Below are 17,500 nucleotides of genomic sequence, written 5' to 3'. Positions count from 1 at the left end.
CTCTTCCCTCCCCCTTCCCCCCTCTCCCAAGTCGTCCTCCCTTTCAGAGCCGAGGACACAGATCCTCTATGTCTACTTCGCTTAAAGGAAGAGGAGAGGGAAAGATCTGCCAAGCGTGTGGTCCCCCTCCTCCTTCTTCTTCCCTTCTTCCCCTCCTCCCTCTACGACTCTGTACAAGTACTTGAGATCTCGAGTTTTTAAGATCCCAAACAGTCGCTCTCCCTCATCCATCTCCCCAGTGTAGGCCGACGTTGGACTTCCCACCCTGGATATGCACCCCTGCACCTCGTCTTCGGCAGGCGGACATGCTCCCCTGCACCCCCGCACCTGGTGGTATCTGCGTGCCTCGTCACACTCCGTGGTCGCCTCCCCACCTCATACCACTGATCACTTGTCCCTTTTTCTGCATCATTGACCACTTGCCTTGCTTACCTCCGGATCGGCAATTCACGGTGATCAATTCTCTTTCTCTCCCCCCCCCCTCTCTTTCGTTTTCTTACCTCTCATCTTGAGAAGCATTATGTGTGACGTGACGTTCCGATATGCACCCTCAGCTCGCGTCAGCTTGTAGAAACCCGTGTCACGTTTGCGGCAATCCGCAGTGCCGATCCGCACCACTACGTACACGATGCATGACGCAGTTAGCATCTCTTTGAAGCAACAAGCAGCTGCGAGAACCTGACTTACATGAATGTCAATATACAGCCAAACGATGCAGCCTCCACGGAAGTATGGTGAAAATGACACACTGCCGCTACCTCTATTACCAGGACAAGGTAACTCGGGCTAATTTGTGCTACCGGGACCAACGCACACATACGCTCGCGGCGTGTCCGGGATGAACTTTGAAGGGGCGTTGGAAAGTTGGTGTAAGTGTGAAATACATATAAACATGCTTCTATATACACTCTCACACATAACTTTCTCTCTCTCTGTCTCTCTCTCTCTCTCTCTCACCACACTCACACACACACACACACACGCACACACACACACACACACACACACACACACACACACATATGCGCGCGCGCGCAGCAGCAGATTAGCGTTTTCAAGGACAACTTCGAACTGTGGCACAAACAAGTGGACAGCCTGACCTTATTTTGACGATGAAACAATGGATTATGGTTGGTGTTCCACGGCGCTGTACCGGTTCCCAAGGTCACAGGTGTTGCACGCCGAGTTTCGATAATTACATGACGTAATAATAGTTACTAGCGGTTGGGGGACTGTTATCTGGCGCTTCCCCCAGACGGGAGTATAGACTACTTCCTGTACCATTCCCACTTCTTATTGCCCGGGTGATTTCACGGTCTGGGGGTGGGCGTGTCTCCGGTTGGCATGGTGACCTTTCGGCGGGATGGCTGATGGAACGCTAGGACCATAGGACGCATTTATACATCCTGACAAACCTATGGGCAAAAGCAAGATCCAAGAGAAATGATAAAATTCCGGACGGAAAACAAAGACGCATGGTGTGAGGGGCACCCGGAACCCGAGAGCGCGCGGGACAACAAGGATCTTAGCACAGCACCGAGAATAGGATACAAGAAGGATAGCAGGATCATGCGACATGTCCTGAGGGCGGCTCCAGGACCAGCCCGAGGCGGGTTGACCCTAAGGGCACCGCCGCCGCCACCACGCGCACCACAACACACACAACTACCCTTCTTTCGGATTGCGTTCCGCTGAGTAGGATAACACAAACCTATCAGGCATTTCCTTCTACAGATTGAACGTCACGTTCTCAATTAAACATAGAACCTGTCTCACTCTTTTCATGTATAAGGAGTGATATTAACGAGAATCTGCACTCATTATTTGACGGAATGGAATCGTTATCGATTGAAAACATTACAATTCCGAGAAAACATAAACCAGAACACTAATACACAAAAAGCTTCCGTCCTCCCCTAGCGGCGAAGGGCAGCCATGAACCGAAGTTTGTGACCCCGTTCCCTCCCCCGGCGGGGCCACCTTGACCTTCAATAAAATGCTAAGTAGATCTGCATATGATGAGGACATACATGTGGGATAATGTGATAACTGGAGGACCTTCGACTGACGGCCGCGGAGAGGATTGCCGAGACGCCGCTCCTCGCCCCGACCACATGCCTTGTTCCAGATCCTACATTGTCCTCCCCTGATGGATGTGGTCGAAGCAGGGGAAGTTGAAGGTTACATAGATTGCATTTTTTGCGGAAATTATAGGCAAACCCGGGAACAAATGTATAAGAAAATTAACTAGTTACAATCTAAAATGTCTGCATATAAGAGAGCAACTGATTTTTTTGCCCGATAGTTTTCCATACGACAAAAATAATTTAAGTTTTCCATCGTTATGGCGCCATGATGAGAACAACAAAACCACAAAAACGTGTGGGTGATGTTGATTAAGAATTTAAAAAATATATATTCACGTAAATTAAACGGAACGAGTTTCCCCATCTTCCGTCCAAACACTAATGCTTTGGTTCGGGAGTGTTTGTAAATTGAGTAACCAGTCGCTGGATGACATGCGGCCTTTATTCAAAAAGAAATCGATAAAAGGGGGCTCTGTTCACCGCCATTAGTTGCTGATAATTCCATACGCTAGCTCCTTTGTGGCTCTTATTTCAAGCTTCCTAAACCGATCCCTATTGCTATATGAAATGACTTAGATGATATTAAACATATATATATCTACATCTATTTTTACAGCTGCGTTAATAGTCTGACGAGCTGACATGAAGTCCTAACTGAACTGCTGCTGCTTTCCACACTGGCATCACTTTAGCTCGTGTCAATTTTCCGAGGGAAGATCCAAGTTAACGGTCAACGTAATTTGATTTGACTCCAAAACTATGCGATAAAGATCAGGGGCGCATACACCCACGACCACTGTACGACTGTTGGAGCCGCAGCTGTCACAAAAAAGTACTGGCCAATATCGTCAACTTGTATATCTCCCTCCCTCCCTCCCTCTCTGTCTCCCTTTTCCTATAGTATTGGATAGCTCTTAAATGTACCGCAGGGCGAGATGGATGAGTAGGTTGCTGCACACTCATTACGCCGGCCTGGAGTGAATGTAGCTCCCTTCCCAGAAGCCTTGTGAAGAAGCACTTTTCTGTATTTTATTGTGGTGCGGAGAGTGACTAGACACGTTACTCGCAAGAGCTATGGGGGGAGCGAGAGAGATCCTTTGTTACGGCCCTACACTTAAGCTACCGAAAATAATCAAAAGTCATCATACAAGCAGTAAAAGGAAGCTGGCAAAGGCGTGGGTGCCTGGCTCCTCACACTCACACACACACAGACACACACCATCACGTCACGCCACGCTCCAGGATGGGTTCGTGAGTCGTAACGTTCGGGAGTGGCTTCACGCAGGATCCTTCCAACTTGCTACATTGTGAGCTGGACATGTGTGTTAATCCGGAGACCCAAGCTTACCCAACCGTTCATGTGGCCCGACAACAAGGTGAGGCCGCTGGTCCTCTCCCTCCCTCCCTCCTTCTCTTCTCCCCCCCTCCCCTTCCCTACCCCGTCGTCCCAGAGGCCATACGTCCCCGGGCCCCTCACAGCCCCACACGGCCCCATCACGCACTGTACCGCGACCGTGCGGAGCTTAGGCGAGAGAGGCAACCACAGTGGAAAAGGAAGCTGACCTCGCCCCCTCCCTCCCTCCTTCCCCATCCTTCCTCCTCCTTCTCCCCACCCCTCCCTTGCCCTTCTAACCCCCCTCCTCCCCCTACACCCACCCACCCACGCTCCCCTACTTTCCCCTAACCTCGGTATCACATGGCTGTTGCCGCACACACACACACACTTCTGAAATCCAACGTGACATCTCGCCCGGTCCCTTACCCCCCACCCCGTCTCTCGCCCCATGCCCCCGGCCTCCTCCCCTTTCCTGCCCCCTTGTCTCCCCCTTGCTAGCCACCCCCTCTTCTGGCCCCTGATGGTGTGGACGCCAGAGAAACTCGCTGGACGCCCTCGTCACCCTCCTATAGGGGACCAACCCAAGCTTCGGGCACAGAGAAGGGTGAGCGGGTGAGCGATTGAGTGGGTGGTTGGGTGACGACAGGAAAACCCAGTGTCGGGGGAAGCGATGGCTGTGACAGTTGGCGAATGTTATGCATGGGGAATGGTGGATGTTGTGAATGATATGGAGGGCAGTGTGAGGCAGCTGGCAGGGAGGGAAACCTATGTGGATGTTGGTGACTCTAGTAATCTTTGGATACAATATATTGTTAAATAATGGTCGATCTTAAAAAAAAAATTGGTCGACGGTTGGAAATACAAAACGACCAATGACAGACGAGATGGCAGTTGCATACTGACCAGAGAAAGTTGCACCGGCTTTCCTAATGTTACACATACACTCAAAGTGACCAAAAAAGACGGAAAACGTGGAATAAATATTGACAAGAGAACAGAGAGCGAGTGTAGAGGTCAGAAATCTTGGGAAAGTCTTAAAAAGAGTTCAAGGCGAGGTTTGTCGTTTAACCGTATTTCCCGAGAATGCCGAGTGAAGGTTTGTACGTGAGAGGACATGTGTAAGCGAGGTTTCCGGGGGGAATACTTTGTTCTGGCGGCTGGGCTTCCGACGCTCGGGAAGCTAGAGGAAGCCTGGGCGGGCCGAACTCTCGGGACGGCAGCCTTCGAGCGGCTGTATGAGTGCATGTGTGTTGGGGGGGAGGTGGGGAGGGGGAGGGAGGAAGGGTGTATGTTTGGCAAGATCTGATGAGGGGGAAACAGTCAGCGGATTTCGTTCGGGCAAGCGGTCAGCATGCTGTGTTGTGGGATGCATCAGGCCGGCCCAATAAAAAGACTTTGTCAGCAATATCCGTTACGGGACGATCTGTTGCCCCCAGCAGGCAAGCGTCGATGGGCCAAAGTCGGCTTGTTGTGATAAGCAGCGGTACGAATAATTAGCTCGGGGTAATGTTGAGAAAACATTGATATCTGAAATAAAATGAGCAAATGGGACATTGAAACACACGGGCCACATGCAACACCGGCGAGTTCACTACTGCGCATCTGGCGCGGGAAGCACATTCGTACAGCAATAAAAGAAGCAGGTAGTCAAGCAGGTAGTATATAAAAGGTTAAGTAGTAAGTAGCACAATGGCAGCTGTGATGGCAGGGAGTACGACCAATGCGTCATGGTTAGCTGTAATGAAGGCGAGCATCCCCTAATAACCGCAGTAATGACACGGGCGCGAGTAAGTAACTGTAGAGCGAGCCGGCGGAGATGGCGTGGTAATGAGCCGGCCAAACGTTACATGCACCAGCGATGATGGTCGGTGTGGACCGTGTAAAGACTGGGGGCTAAAAAGTGAGGACATGTAATAATCATCATGGCAGGTACACCTCACTACACACTGGTAATCTAAGCTTGCGCGAGGTAACGACGAGGCAAGTGATGTGTAAGATCTCTTGACGCCTCGGGCCCGCCTGTACTTACTCTCGCGATATATGACTCTGCGGAGCGCCCGTCTGGAATGCAAGTCCCTGATCAGGAGCGATGGCGACATGCACACCTGCTTTGCGCATGACGAATAAAGTGGCTCTCTGGCTGGTACGTACACGATAGCTGACAGCTTACATTGTTGCTGATGAATAAAATGCCGACTGATAAGTATGATTAAATATCTGATAATATAGCCGGTAAAGAATATAGCGATGGCTAACGACTATCTACAGTTGACGGCGGGTGAATAATTTAATGGACGTAGATGACTACGCGGTGAATACAGGAAAGAATGACGAGTCTATAACCTAAAATTAACTACCATACAGACACACACGCACACGTACACACAAACGCACATTCATACACGCCTAATACATATGGCGTTAATACGAGCGTAGGGTACACACAGTCACCCTAGGAATGTCTCCAAAGCTCCAGTGACCCACAAAATGGAGCACTGAGCACTGTGACAGCACTACCTAGCTCACACTAAACCTCAAACGAACACAAAAGAACGATCGACGCCGCAGCTGCCCATTGGGACGCGGCCACTCCTCGGCGGCGCGGGAAACGGCAGACCGTGAAAAATTCTGGCATTTTACCCAACTCGCGGAATCGTAAGCATGAGTAGTCAGGGAGCATGGACAGCACTGGAACAAAGGGCAGAGAGAAGCGTTCGTCGCGGAGGTTCGGTACAGGTACTTAGTCACGGAGCGCAGTTGGCAGGTACAGCGCTCCCTTCGACGCTCTGGGAAATCGAAAGGGATGTGCTACGGGTGTGCGGCGCGAAGTGATGATGGAAAGTCTTATTTAGCTCTGTTTCACTGTTCTTTTTATCTGTCTGTATTTCTCTCTGTCCCTCTCTCTGCCCCCCCCTATCTCTCTCTCTCTCTCTCCAAAAATAGCGAAGAAACGGACGATTAAGTCTAACACTATCGAATAAGTGTCAGCGCTTCTTAGACGAGTCACGTGACTGCGCCTTTCGATGTCTTCAACCTTCCCACGCCAAACCATAAGCGTAATCTTAAAAGTATTCGTTCTGTTACGCGAAACACGTTCAATTGCAGTCTTTGTTTTAAATTAAAGCCGGTAATCAGGGTATCAAGCACAATCGTTATCTTCACTCCTGGTTGCGTTACCTGTCAGGTATGTTAATCAGCTGACTCGTACATGATAAGAATGCGAACTCGATGACAGAATTCTTGATCCTAGCTCAGCGAACAAAGAATTCTTCTTTGCAGATTGAATGACTGAAAGTCAAAAAAAGAAGAGAGAGAGAGAGAGAGAGAGAGAGAGAGAGAGAGAGAGAGAGAGAGAGAGAGAGAGAGAGAGAGAGAGAGAGAGAGAGAGAGAGAGAGAGAGAGAAAACAGTAAGACAAATTCGACAACTTCTAACAATGGAATAGGTTGGTACCCCCTCGAATCTTCGGCAAAGATGTAAGGTAAATAATCACCATTTCCCACGTTATTCCCTTCGCCAAATAAAGACAAATGGAAGATATTGATGGCATATTTCTGATTCTCAACACCGAGGCTCGAAGAATCTCTCTCTCTCACATCTAAGCGACCCTTGGCAAGGGGCTAATCAACCACACAGAATAAAACCGTAGCGTTAGAAAGCCCAGTTACACCTCGCACTCGTCGCCGAACTCGGTAGGACTCCCGACAAAAACTAATTAGTTCTCAGGGAAGGTGTCATTGCTCGGGCCATCAACATTCTTAGCGAAGACCCAGCCATCACGATTCACGGTATATTCCAAGCGAGGACTCTTTCTCCGTAATTTCGCCGCTAAGTTGACGGGGTTCCATTACATACTTCTCTCTTCTACGCACAACTCTCAGGTCAAATAACACATTCTCCATTTTCTTTACGGAATCCTGACTCTGCTAAAATCCTATGTTGAATGACAAACATACGAAGCTTTCTTATTTGGCGTATAAAAAAATATCTCAGTGCGCGATTATGCTTCGAGTTTTAATAAAGTCGCCACAATGCCTTTCTGCGCTAAAAGTTATTATGCCAAGCCCCATCAACACGCCATTAACCCTTGTTGTGTTTACACGCCGTGTTGTTCCTTGTACCTGTGATGTTTAGAAACTTTGAGACATCGCCATAATGGCTGTTCTTCTGACAAGCTGTGTTTAGACGCAAGAACGCTCTGCAGCGCCGCGCAGGCACTCGCTGTGGCCCGAGAACAGCATGCCACGGCTGCTGCGAAGCCGCGAGGCACAGCTCTCCTGCAAGACGCAAGCATGCTCGGCGACAGCGCATGGAAATTCTACATCAAGGATTGGCAAAGAACTCTGAACCACAAAGGCAATGTTACCTCTGGGAATCTTCTGCGAGTAAAATATTGAGGAAAAACAAGACAATAACTAGATGCGAGGTCGCTACACAGCTAAGGGAGGGGAGAGGGCGAGAGAGCTTGGTGGGGGTGGGGCGGGGAAGGCACACAGACGGGGTAGGGGAGGGGTAGGGGAGGGGGGGAGGTTGACGATACCACAGACGTCGCTTTTGGAACACGAGGAACTTCAGAAACAAAAGAAGAAAGCAAATCGGCAGAGCAAGAAAATAGTGGCACGTGAAAGGGGGGAAAGAGAGTAAGCCGCAATTTTACGAAGAAGACTGAAGACAGTGCGACATTGCGTTAAGCTGAGTACACAAGGCATATTCACAAAGCATATCTGAAATTTGCATGCAATGATGCGAATTATTATGGCCGGAAGCGCGTGAGCCCCCGTGTCTTTGTCACTTGGAGAGGTGATGTTAGTGGTGACTGTGCACGTAAGCGGGTGTGCACAACGGCGTTGCGGATACAGCGAATGGCCGTGCGGGTGCTGGTGCGTATACTCGGCGCAAGGTAGAAATCATGGTTTTATCTGCGGATAATATAACAGCACTCATCCACACACAAAATTGTCCCCAAACCAAGCGACGAGTGATGGAATGGCAGGAGCTTCCGGTGTGTCTCCCCGAGGAAGGAGGGGAGGGTTAAGGAGGGTGGGGGAGGGAGGTGAAAGGGGATAAGAGGAAGAGGGAGGTGTAGGGGGGGGGAAGGGAGATGGAGGGAGGGTGCTTGATAATGTTCTCGTAAGGTGCACCATAAGCTGCGAAATTCACGATTTGCTTTACACCGACGATCTACAACTTAAGTGTGTTGAAGTGACTATTGCTGAGGTTCCCGTGTCATATCGCACAATGCCCGTCATAGAAATAATAGACGTGAATTCAACAGAAATAACAGGAGGAGAGGAAGAGAACTGAAGAAAGGAAAGGAAGAGAAAGAAGTAGAATGGAAGAAGAAAAAAGAAGGAAAAAAAATCATGACACAAAATATAATAACAAATGAAAGAACAAAAGAGTAATGGAGGGGTGAAGGGACGGGAGGAAAAAGACCGACTGATAACAAAATCCTAATGAACTTTAACCGATAATTATCCCATTGTAAATTTCCTTAAGAGAAGAGTAACTAGAGACAGGCATATGCATTCTTACTCTTTTGTGATGTCTTAAGTAAAATCAGAGAACAGTCTTAAATTCATTACAGATTCTTGAAGCATCTTGACATATTTACTCAGTAGCAGATTTCCCGTTTTTCTCAAAATTAATCATAATAATAAAGAGAGAGCGAGAGAGAGAGAGAGAGAGAGAGAGAGAGAGAGAGAGAGAGAGAGAGAGAGAGAGAGAGAGAGAGAGAGAGAGAGAGAGAGAGAGAGAGAGACATATCAAAGGGCGATACCCCTGACAATCATTTCTTTTCATAGCTTTGGTTTTCGTTTTCAAAGAAAATTTCCTCGAAGAAGCATACGTTGACCTTCTTCATAAAAAAAAAAAAAAAAACTGAGACGAGACTAAAAGCGCAAAAAAGATTACGACGCTGCGGCAAGGCGGTGTCGGTGAAGACCCGCGTGAAGCGATGAAGCGCGCCGTCCAACCAGGTGTCAACCCGTCACCACCAGCCCACCTTGGCCCACCTTAGCCCACATAAGCCCACCTTACACCGCCGGGTTTACCTAGACCAATCAGAATGGGCTAACATTTTGGGACGTTTGGTGACGGCAGGGGATGGTTACAAACACGTGGTAGACGGGTATAAGGGAGGCTTTTAATGGAAGGAGAGGCTGACTCCCTCCCTTCTTTCTTCCCTCCCCTCCCTCCCTGCTTCCCTCCCCCCAATCTTTTCCTCCCTCCCTCCCTCCCTCCCCCAACCTCAGTACCGCCAAGGTTACCGTGCGGTCGTGTACTTCTTTTGCAACACTGTCAACACTATTCGCCAAGAGAATAGTCTCTTCTGCAACATCACGCGTGACTTTGCTTCGTTAGAATATGGATCGATTTCCAGAACGATGCTTTCTACTGACGGAGCCGCGGGTTGAAAAAGAAAAGAAAAAAAATTATCTTCGGGAGGTTCGAAGCTTCAACTCAAGGGAGAATTTTTAGAAGCGAAGCAACTGAGCCAAAATAGCTCCTGCTGCTCTCAGACACTACAGAAATCAATCTCGAATCACCGCCGGAAGACAAAACATGTTCTGGCCATGAGCCCATGAGTCAAGGATGTGAGCTCGTTTTTTCGGTCTGTGTGTATGTGTCTGTGTGCTTGTGTGTCTACGTGTCCGTATGCCTATGTGTCCGTGTGCCAATGCGTCTGTGTGCCTATGTGTCCGTGTGTCTGTGAAGAGCAGAGTGGGCAGAAAGGGTGCGTCAGGTAGTCTTCGTGTTCGAGGGGTCATGTCACTGGCCGTCACCGCGGGTCTCAGGCTCCTTCCCTTTCTACCAACTATTTCACCAAGACGAAGAAAGGAAAAGAGAGAGAGAGAGAGAGAGAGAGAGAGAGAGAGAGGGGAGAGAGAGAGAGAGAGAGAGAGAGTGGAGAGAGAGAGAGAGAGAAATAAAAGGTGCATTTTTCTATGTCTCCCTTACTTCGCATGTCTTCGCTTAACAGTGTTCGAGTCTATGCAATCTTCTGATTCCTCAAAGCACAAGGGAATCGTGCAAGCAATCAAAAAAGTCAAGTGGGACTGAGAGCTAAATGCTTTCTCTCAGTCTGTCTTTCTCCGTCTCTTTCTCCTTTCCTTTTTTCCTCTCTAACAGACCCACATACACATACCCCCCTAAAACACACACACACACACACACACACACACATACACACACACACACACACACACGCACACACACTCACACGCACACACACACGCACACACACACACACACGGCGTCGAACGGAAAGCTAAATAAAAGATACTCCAAGTAAGGTATACATGCGAAGGGGAAGAGGCAAGGAGGCAACAGTTGCGAGGGGAGAAGAGCAGGAAGTCAACAAAGGCGAAAGGAGAGGCAAGAGAGATGAGGGGAGGACCAACCGAGGTGGACAGGAGAGGCGAGGGATGAGTGCAACGCAGACGGGGAGGAAAGGTAAGGCAAGACTCCATGTGGAGGGGTGAGAGGAGGACGGGAGAGGGAGGAGGGGGTGAAAGTAGGAGGAGGAGGAGGAGGAGGAGGAGGAGGAGGAAAAGGGAGGAGGAGGAGGAGGAGGAGGAGGAGGAGGAGGAGGAGGAGGAGGAGGGGAGAGGGAGAAGGGAGGAAGAGGGAGAGAGGAGGAAGTGGAGGAGGAGGAGGAGGAGGGCTGAAAGTGGTGGGGGATGATAGAGAGTGCTAGAGGGTGAGGAAGAGGGAGAAAGGGCAGAAGGAAAGGAAAGGGAGAGGGAAATACGAAGGAAAGGGAGAAAGATAGAGGTTAAAGGGAGAGGGGAATAAGTGAGAGAGAGAGAGAGAGAGAGAGAGAGAGGAGAGGAGGAGAGGAGGAGGAGGGAGAAGGAGAGAAGGAGAGGGAGGAGGAGAAGAGGAAGGGGAGAGGAGGGTAAGAGAGGAGAGGAAGGGGAGAGGAGGGGAAGAGAGGAAGAGGAGAGAAGAGAGAGAAGAGAGAGGGAGAGGAGAGGGAGAGAGGAGAGAGAGAGAGAAAAGAAGAGGAGAGGAGAAGAGAGAGAGGAGGAGGGAAGAAGGAGAGAGAAGAGAGAGAGAGAGAGAGAAAGTGAGAGAGAGAGAGAGAAAGAGAGAGAGAGAAGCTACTGAAAAAAACTAGTACATCTAAACAAACGAAAGACCACATCACACAAGAAAGAATATAATCTCAGAGAAGAGTAAAGAAAAAAACAAAATCAATCGAACAGCGACACATCAAAACAAGGCGGACAGTAACTTAGAATTCACCGCCGAAAGTAGAGAGAGGAACGCCATAGAGGCAAAAGAGTAATATTCAAGAATGATGGTCGGAGGTAACTCCTTTTTTCTCTCTCTCTTCCCATCTTTTTTTCTTCTGGTGTAGGAAGTGGTGGCGGCGGGGTGTGAGTGGCAGGTCGACGGAGGGGGACAGGGGGGGAGGCCCCGGGGAGGTGGAGGCTGCTGGTAAGCTGTCGACGCTGTGACACGCAATCTTGTCCCCACCACGCTCACCCTACCCTCCTCCTACACTAATTAAAGAGAGAGAGGGAGAGATAGAGATAGAGAAAGAAAGAGAGAGCGAGAGGGGAGGAGATAGAAATAGAGAAAGAATGAAAGGGCGAGCAGAGAGAGAGAGAGAGAGAGAGAGAGAGAGAGAGAGAGAGAGAGAGAGAGAGAGAGAGAGAGAGAGAGAGAGAGAGAGAGAGAGAGAGAGAGAGAGAGAGAGAGAGAGAGAGAGAGAGAAATCCCCAACAAAACTCTCCCTCCCACCCCACCCCCTCTGCCAAACGCCAACACGATCCTCCAACACTTCGACCTATAAGCCCGGAGACTACTAACGAACATCAAATCAACATAAAGACCTCTTCGAAGTTAATATAAATATACTTATCTCCTCCCCCTCATGTTCGTGATTAATGTCCCAGCCAGCCGAGCTTGAATCGGAGAAAGTGATGTACTTCCTCGAGATGGCAGCTCCCCAGCCTCCACGCAGATAAATGATATGATACTGGTCAATACTGGCCTCTAAAAGGTTGTGATGATCGCCGTAGGCCTTCGGGCGCGCTTCCCTCCATCATGGTTATTTGGGGCCGATGCGAAGTGGAGAGCGAGAGAAAGGGACGTGATGTAATGGGTGCGTGAGGTGGTGAAGGGCCGCGTTTAGGGTGATGCAGGGTGTCGGCCGAGGGACTGGAGGGTCAGGTTGAGGCCGAGGGTGTGTGGGATGCTGGGTGGAATGAGGCTGATGGCTTGCAGAAAGGGATGGTCGAGGGAAGGAAGGGAGCGGGCGAGGCCGATGCGAAACGGAGAGCATTAAGGGTGAAGATGAAGCGCTGGAACTTGGTGGAGGGAAAGGCTGGGGAATCCGCCGACAAAGGGACTGATATGCTGGTTTGTCACCGACTTATATTAACTGTCACTTGGAATTTATCAATGAAAGTGGCGAATACGTTACACCGGAAGTGAGGAGGATCAATAAGTCTAACGATATAAAATATATAACAAATATCTAAATCAGAATTCCCTGCATACGACACAAACCGACGGACGCAAAGACAGACCGAGAAACAAACAAACAGGAGCGGAAACAAGAGAAAGAGCGGGAGAGAGCGACACCAATCGAGGAGAGCAAACCCCGCCAGGCGACAGCCAGAGAAAGCCAGGAAAGAGCGAGAGCGCGAGGGAAAGAAAAAGAGGGGTTTGGACGCATCAGCATCGGCCCTTCCAGCATCACTTGATCAGGCCGCCTCGCCCCGCCGCCGCTACGTGTGTGCTGGCCCCGCTCCTGCTCCCGGCGCGAGACAAAAGGCATTCGTCATCAGAGCGCGTCCGAACACGACAAGCTTGAGCCAGGCGTCTCCTCGCGGCCAACGCTCCTCCACTCAACACCCTCATCCAATTTCCAGGCTGCAGCAGCCCCCACGCTCCGCCGAGGCCACCTCCCCCCACCCCACCCACCTTCCTCTTCGCCTCCCCCTTCCTCCCCCCACGCGGCCCGCACACCCTCCCCACCCACTCTTGCCCGTCCTCGCGAGGGCCCTTCCCTTTGCCTCTTGCCCACGGACTCCCGGCCTCACATACATTACCGGGACTCACTTTGGACAGGTCTGAACGCCGAGCGCCGATGTAACGACAAATGAAACTACAAAAGGGAATGAGTCACGGGGCCGACTGATGTAGCAATGGCGATTAACGAAATGCAGCGAAATCTATTTTGGAATACACTTAAAAATCGGAAGATGCCAACACACATGCCTATATGTGTTGGTGTATACATATATATACATGTATATATAAATAAATAGATAAATATATAAATAAATATATATATATATATATATATATATATATATATATATATATATATATATATACATATACATATATACATACATATATAAGTATATACATACACAAACACAGGCACACGCACGCACATACATGTACACTCAAAAATGCAAATACACACTTATACATACATACATACATACATACATACATACATACATACATATATATATATATGTATATAGTAATATATATTTTATATATATATATATATATATAATATATATATATATATATATATATATATACATATATATATATATATATATATATATATATAGACATAGAAACATGTATATATACATGTATATATATATATATATATATATATATATATATATATATATATATATATATATATATATATATATATATATATTATATATATTTATGGACGATAAAAGCACATTTATATGGTACAAAGCGAAAAACAGCCGTTACATGAAGACAGATAATGAGAGAGAGAGAGAGAGAGAGAGAGAGAGAGAGAGAGAGAGAGAGAGAGAGAGAGAGAGAGAGAGAGAGAGAGAGAGGGAAGCCCTCAAGTCCCATCACATCACGGAGCTGCTGACATCTCTATATATCTCGAGGAAGAACCCCCGACGCCCTTGGCCACCCCAGACGTCTTCCTGCCGGCGAGAAACCCCATAAGAAACCTTCCGTTTCGTCGCCATGATGCTCCCGAACCTGCCTGGTTCTTCGGCGCCGTGGGATCATCTAGCCCTGGTTCATCTTCGGGATCTGATCTCACTTTTCTTAAGGCTTTGCGCGGCCGAGGAGAGAGAGGGAGGGAGGGAGGGAGGAAAGGAGACGGAGGGAGGGAGGGAGGAGGGAGGGAAAGGAAGAGTGGGAGAACGAAGAGAGGGAGGGAAGGAGACGGAGGGAGAGATAGGAAGGGTGGGGGAACAAGGAGAAGGAGGGAGGGAGGGAGACGGAGGGAGTAAAGAAAGAGTGGGGGTTGGGGAACGGAAGGGAGGTGTGTATGAGGGGAGTGTGAGGGAGAGGGGTAAGGGAGGGTTGGAGGACTCGAGTCTCTTCTTTCTCCTTCGGTGTGTGATATATACATATATTCTTTTTTTCCTGTTCGAGCGGTAGGTCACCATGGGGCATTCTGGTCTCGCTGCCATAGTTAATATATATATTTTAAAATAAAATTTCTCCATCTCTCTCTCTCTCTCTCTCTGTCAAAGTATATGTGTGTGTGTGTGTCTCGCATACAGTAGCAAACACACACACACATACCCACATACCCGAACCACATACATGTCTCACCCACCACACACATGCACTCACCTCTCCCACAATTTCGCAAAGCACTTGATCATGTATTCGACAAGCTCGCCATCTCCAGCTCCCAATAAACTACATGATATCATCCCATATTCTATTAGGTAATCTTAATTTCACGCTCTCACCTGCACACAACCGTAAGGTAATATGAACTAGCCTTCCTTCACTACCCATCACTGGCGGAGCATTACACACTCACGCCCGTATGCTCCCGACCGTGTTCTCTCCTTGGCGTATTCCCCGTATGGATTTTCGTAACGCAGGATCTTCTAAAATATCAATTTCAAAAAGGTAAAGAAGAGCCCCGCTTCGATATGGAAAAAAAGGAAGTCTGGTTTATCAATTCAAAAAAGAAAAAAAAAAGTGTAAAAATCATTTTCTCCGGAAGTCTAAAAAATCGGTTTCATTTTAACGAAGTTTTTTCCCCTTTCTTTCTCTCTCAATCTTTCTCTTTTTGTAACGTTACATGGAGGATTCAGCCCGGTAGTGCATTCGATAAAAGAAAAAGACACTCTTAAGAAAAGCGTACGTTTATATATATACATACACATACAAACCGAAAGTTAAAGATGTCATCCCTGTACAGTTTTGTGACCCGGAGCTCCTCATACTGCAAACATAATATCTGCCTCGTTTTCACTACATCCAATCCCGCATCATTTGCTGATACGTTCCTTGTCCGTCACACCGTGGACCTCTCTCTCTCTCTCTCTCTCTCTCTCTCTCTCTCTCTCTCTCTCCTCTCTCTCTCTCTCTCGCTGTCTGTTTGAGTCTATCCGTCTCTCTCGTTGTCTGTTTGTTTGACTGACTACCTGTATCTGCATGTCTGTCTGTCTCTCCCTCTTCCTCTCCCTCCTTATCCTTTATCCTCCTCTACACGTCTTTGCTTTCCCCTCTGCCTTCCTTGTTCTTTCCCTAATCTTTCTTACTTTCCTCCACTTCAGCTGTTTCACCCCTTCTCTTACCTTGCTTTAATTTCTGGTCTTTTCACCCTAGAATCTAATAAGCACATATGCTCGCGGCTGTGACACACACATCACTCACACTCACACACGCACTCTCTCACTCACTCACTCACTCACACACACACACACACGCGCGCACACACACACACACACAAACAAACACACACATTCACTCACAAAGCAAACACAAACTATCGTATTCCATATACACAGGCAAATACACATAAACAGGAAAAACATACACATACACAGCAAAAAAAAAACATAAACCAGCAAAAACACACAACACACACACACACACACACACACACACATACACACACACACACACACACACGCACACACACATATTCAAAGGGAATTAACTACACGCCTCCTCAAATGAAGCATCTACACCTAAGCCCTCACAATTCCCTCATTTCTGCCTTTGACTCATCTTCCTTCCTCTTTCTAGCCCCCATCACCCTCTCCCTCATTCTCCCCTCATCAGACAGTCTCATCCAGACCCTCATTTCATCGTTCCCTGATGAGTTTCTAAGTATCTAATGCTACCTATCTCACAAGTAAGCATAATCTCTCACACAATTCTCCCGTGTCTCTCTCTCGCTTTCTTTCATTCTCTCGGCCTTTGAATCCGCGTATGTTTCTTTTTTTTTCCTCCCCCTTTTCTTTGGTATTTTTGTACACACACACACACACACACACACACACACACACACACACACACACACACACACACACACACACACACACACACAATACACATATAAAAATATATATATATATATATATATATATATATATATATATGGTTCAATTTTCGTATAAAATCACGTTTATTTTCCTTCTCTTTTTCTATTGTCTACCGTTCATTTTTTCTCCACTGTCATATCTACGTTCTGCTTTCATATTTTCTTCTCTTTCTCCGTTTCATCTATTCTTTCTCCTCTCCCTTCTTCTCATTTTCATCTACCTTTCCTTCTCCTCCCCTTTTTTATCATCTACCTCTTTTCCTTCTTCTTCAACTTTACTTCTCCTCCTCCTCTTCCTTCTTCTCCTTCTCCACCTCTCTCTCATTCGCTTCCAGCTACTTCTCCATCTCCCATTCCTTCTCCTTTTCCCTCTCCTATTCCTTCTCCTCCTCCCCCATCTCTTTCTTCTTGGACATGTCTTCCTCTCTAACTCCACCATTTCCTCGTTTCTTTTCAGCGTCCGTAGCTTCATACACTCCTCCGGTCCCGGGATAATGTGGCAGTGGTTGTGGGTGCGCTACTGTGTGTACCCATGTGCGGTGTGTGCGTGTATGTGTGTGTCTGTGTTGGTGTTTGTTTGTTTGTTTATGTGCGCGCGCGCGCGTGTGTGTGTGTGTGCATGTGCCCTGTTTTATTCTTAAGATTTTACTTTTCTCTCTGTTTGTCCGTTTCTAATCTCTTTTTGTATGAATATTTTTGATGGTTGGTTTTCTCTTCGCCTGTTTTTATTCCCCTGTCCGTC

General features: G+C 48.0%; 1 protein-coding gene across 12 annotated transcripts in view; it reads right to left on the bottom strand.

Moving 5' to 3' along the window:
- LOC119581023 (probable serine/threonine-protein kinase DDB_G0267686) overlaps window positions 1–17,500 on the bottom strand; it is a 46,626-nt gene that overhangs the window by 19,167 nt on the left and 9,959 nt on the right. The window contains exon 1 of one of the 12 annotated variants that reach the window (XR_005229421.1): window positions 5,453–5,571. The exons of 10 other annotated variants lie outside the window; for them this stretch is intronic. The gene's annotated coding sequence lies outside the window, so the exon portion shown is untranslated. Of the gene's footprint in view, window positions 1–5,452; window positions 5,600–17,500 lie in introns of those variants that run through there. One more of the 12 variants, XM_037929297.1, reaches the window with a different exon arrangement.

This window comes from Penaeus monodon, chromosome 14, assembly GCF_015228065.2.
Source record: "Penaeus monodon isolate SGIC_2016 chromosome 14, NSTDA_Pmon_1, whole genome shotgun sequence".
Classification (NCBI taxonomy): domain Eukaryota; kingdom Metazoa; phylum Arthropoda; class Malacostraca; order Decapoda; family Penaeidae; genus Penaeus; species Penaeus monodon.
Note: the sequence above shows the minus strand (reverse complement) of the source record. Positions and strands in the feature narration are given on the sequence as shown.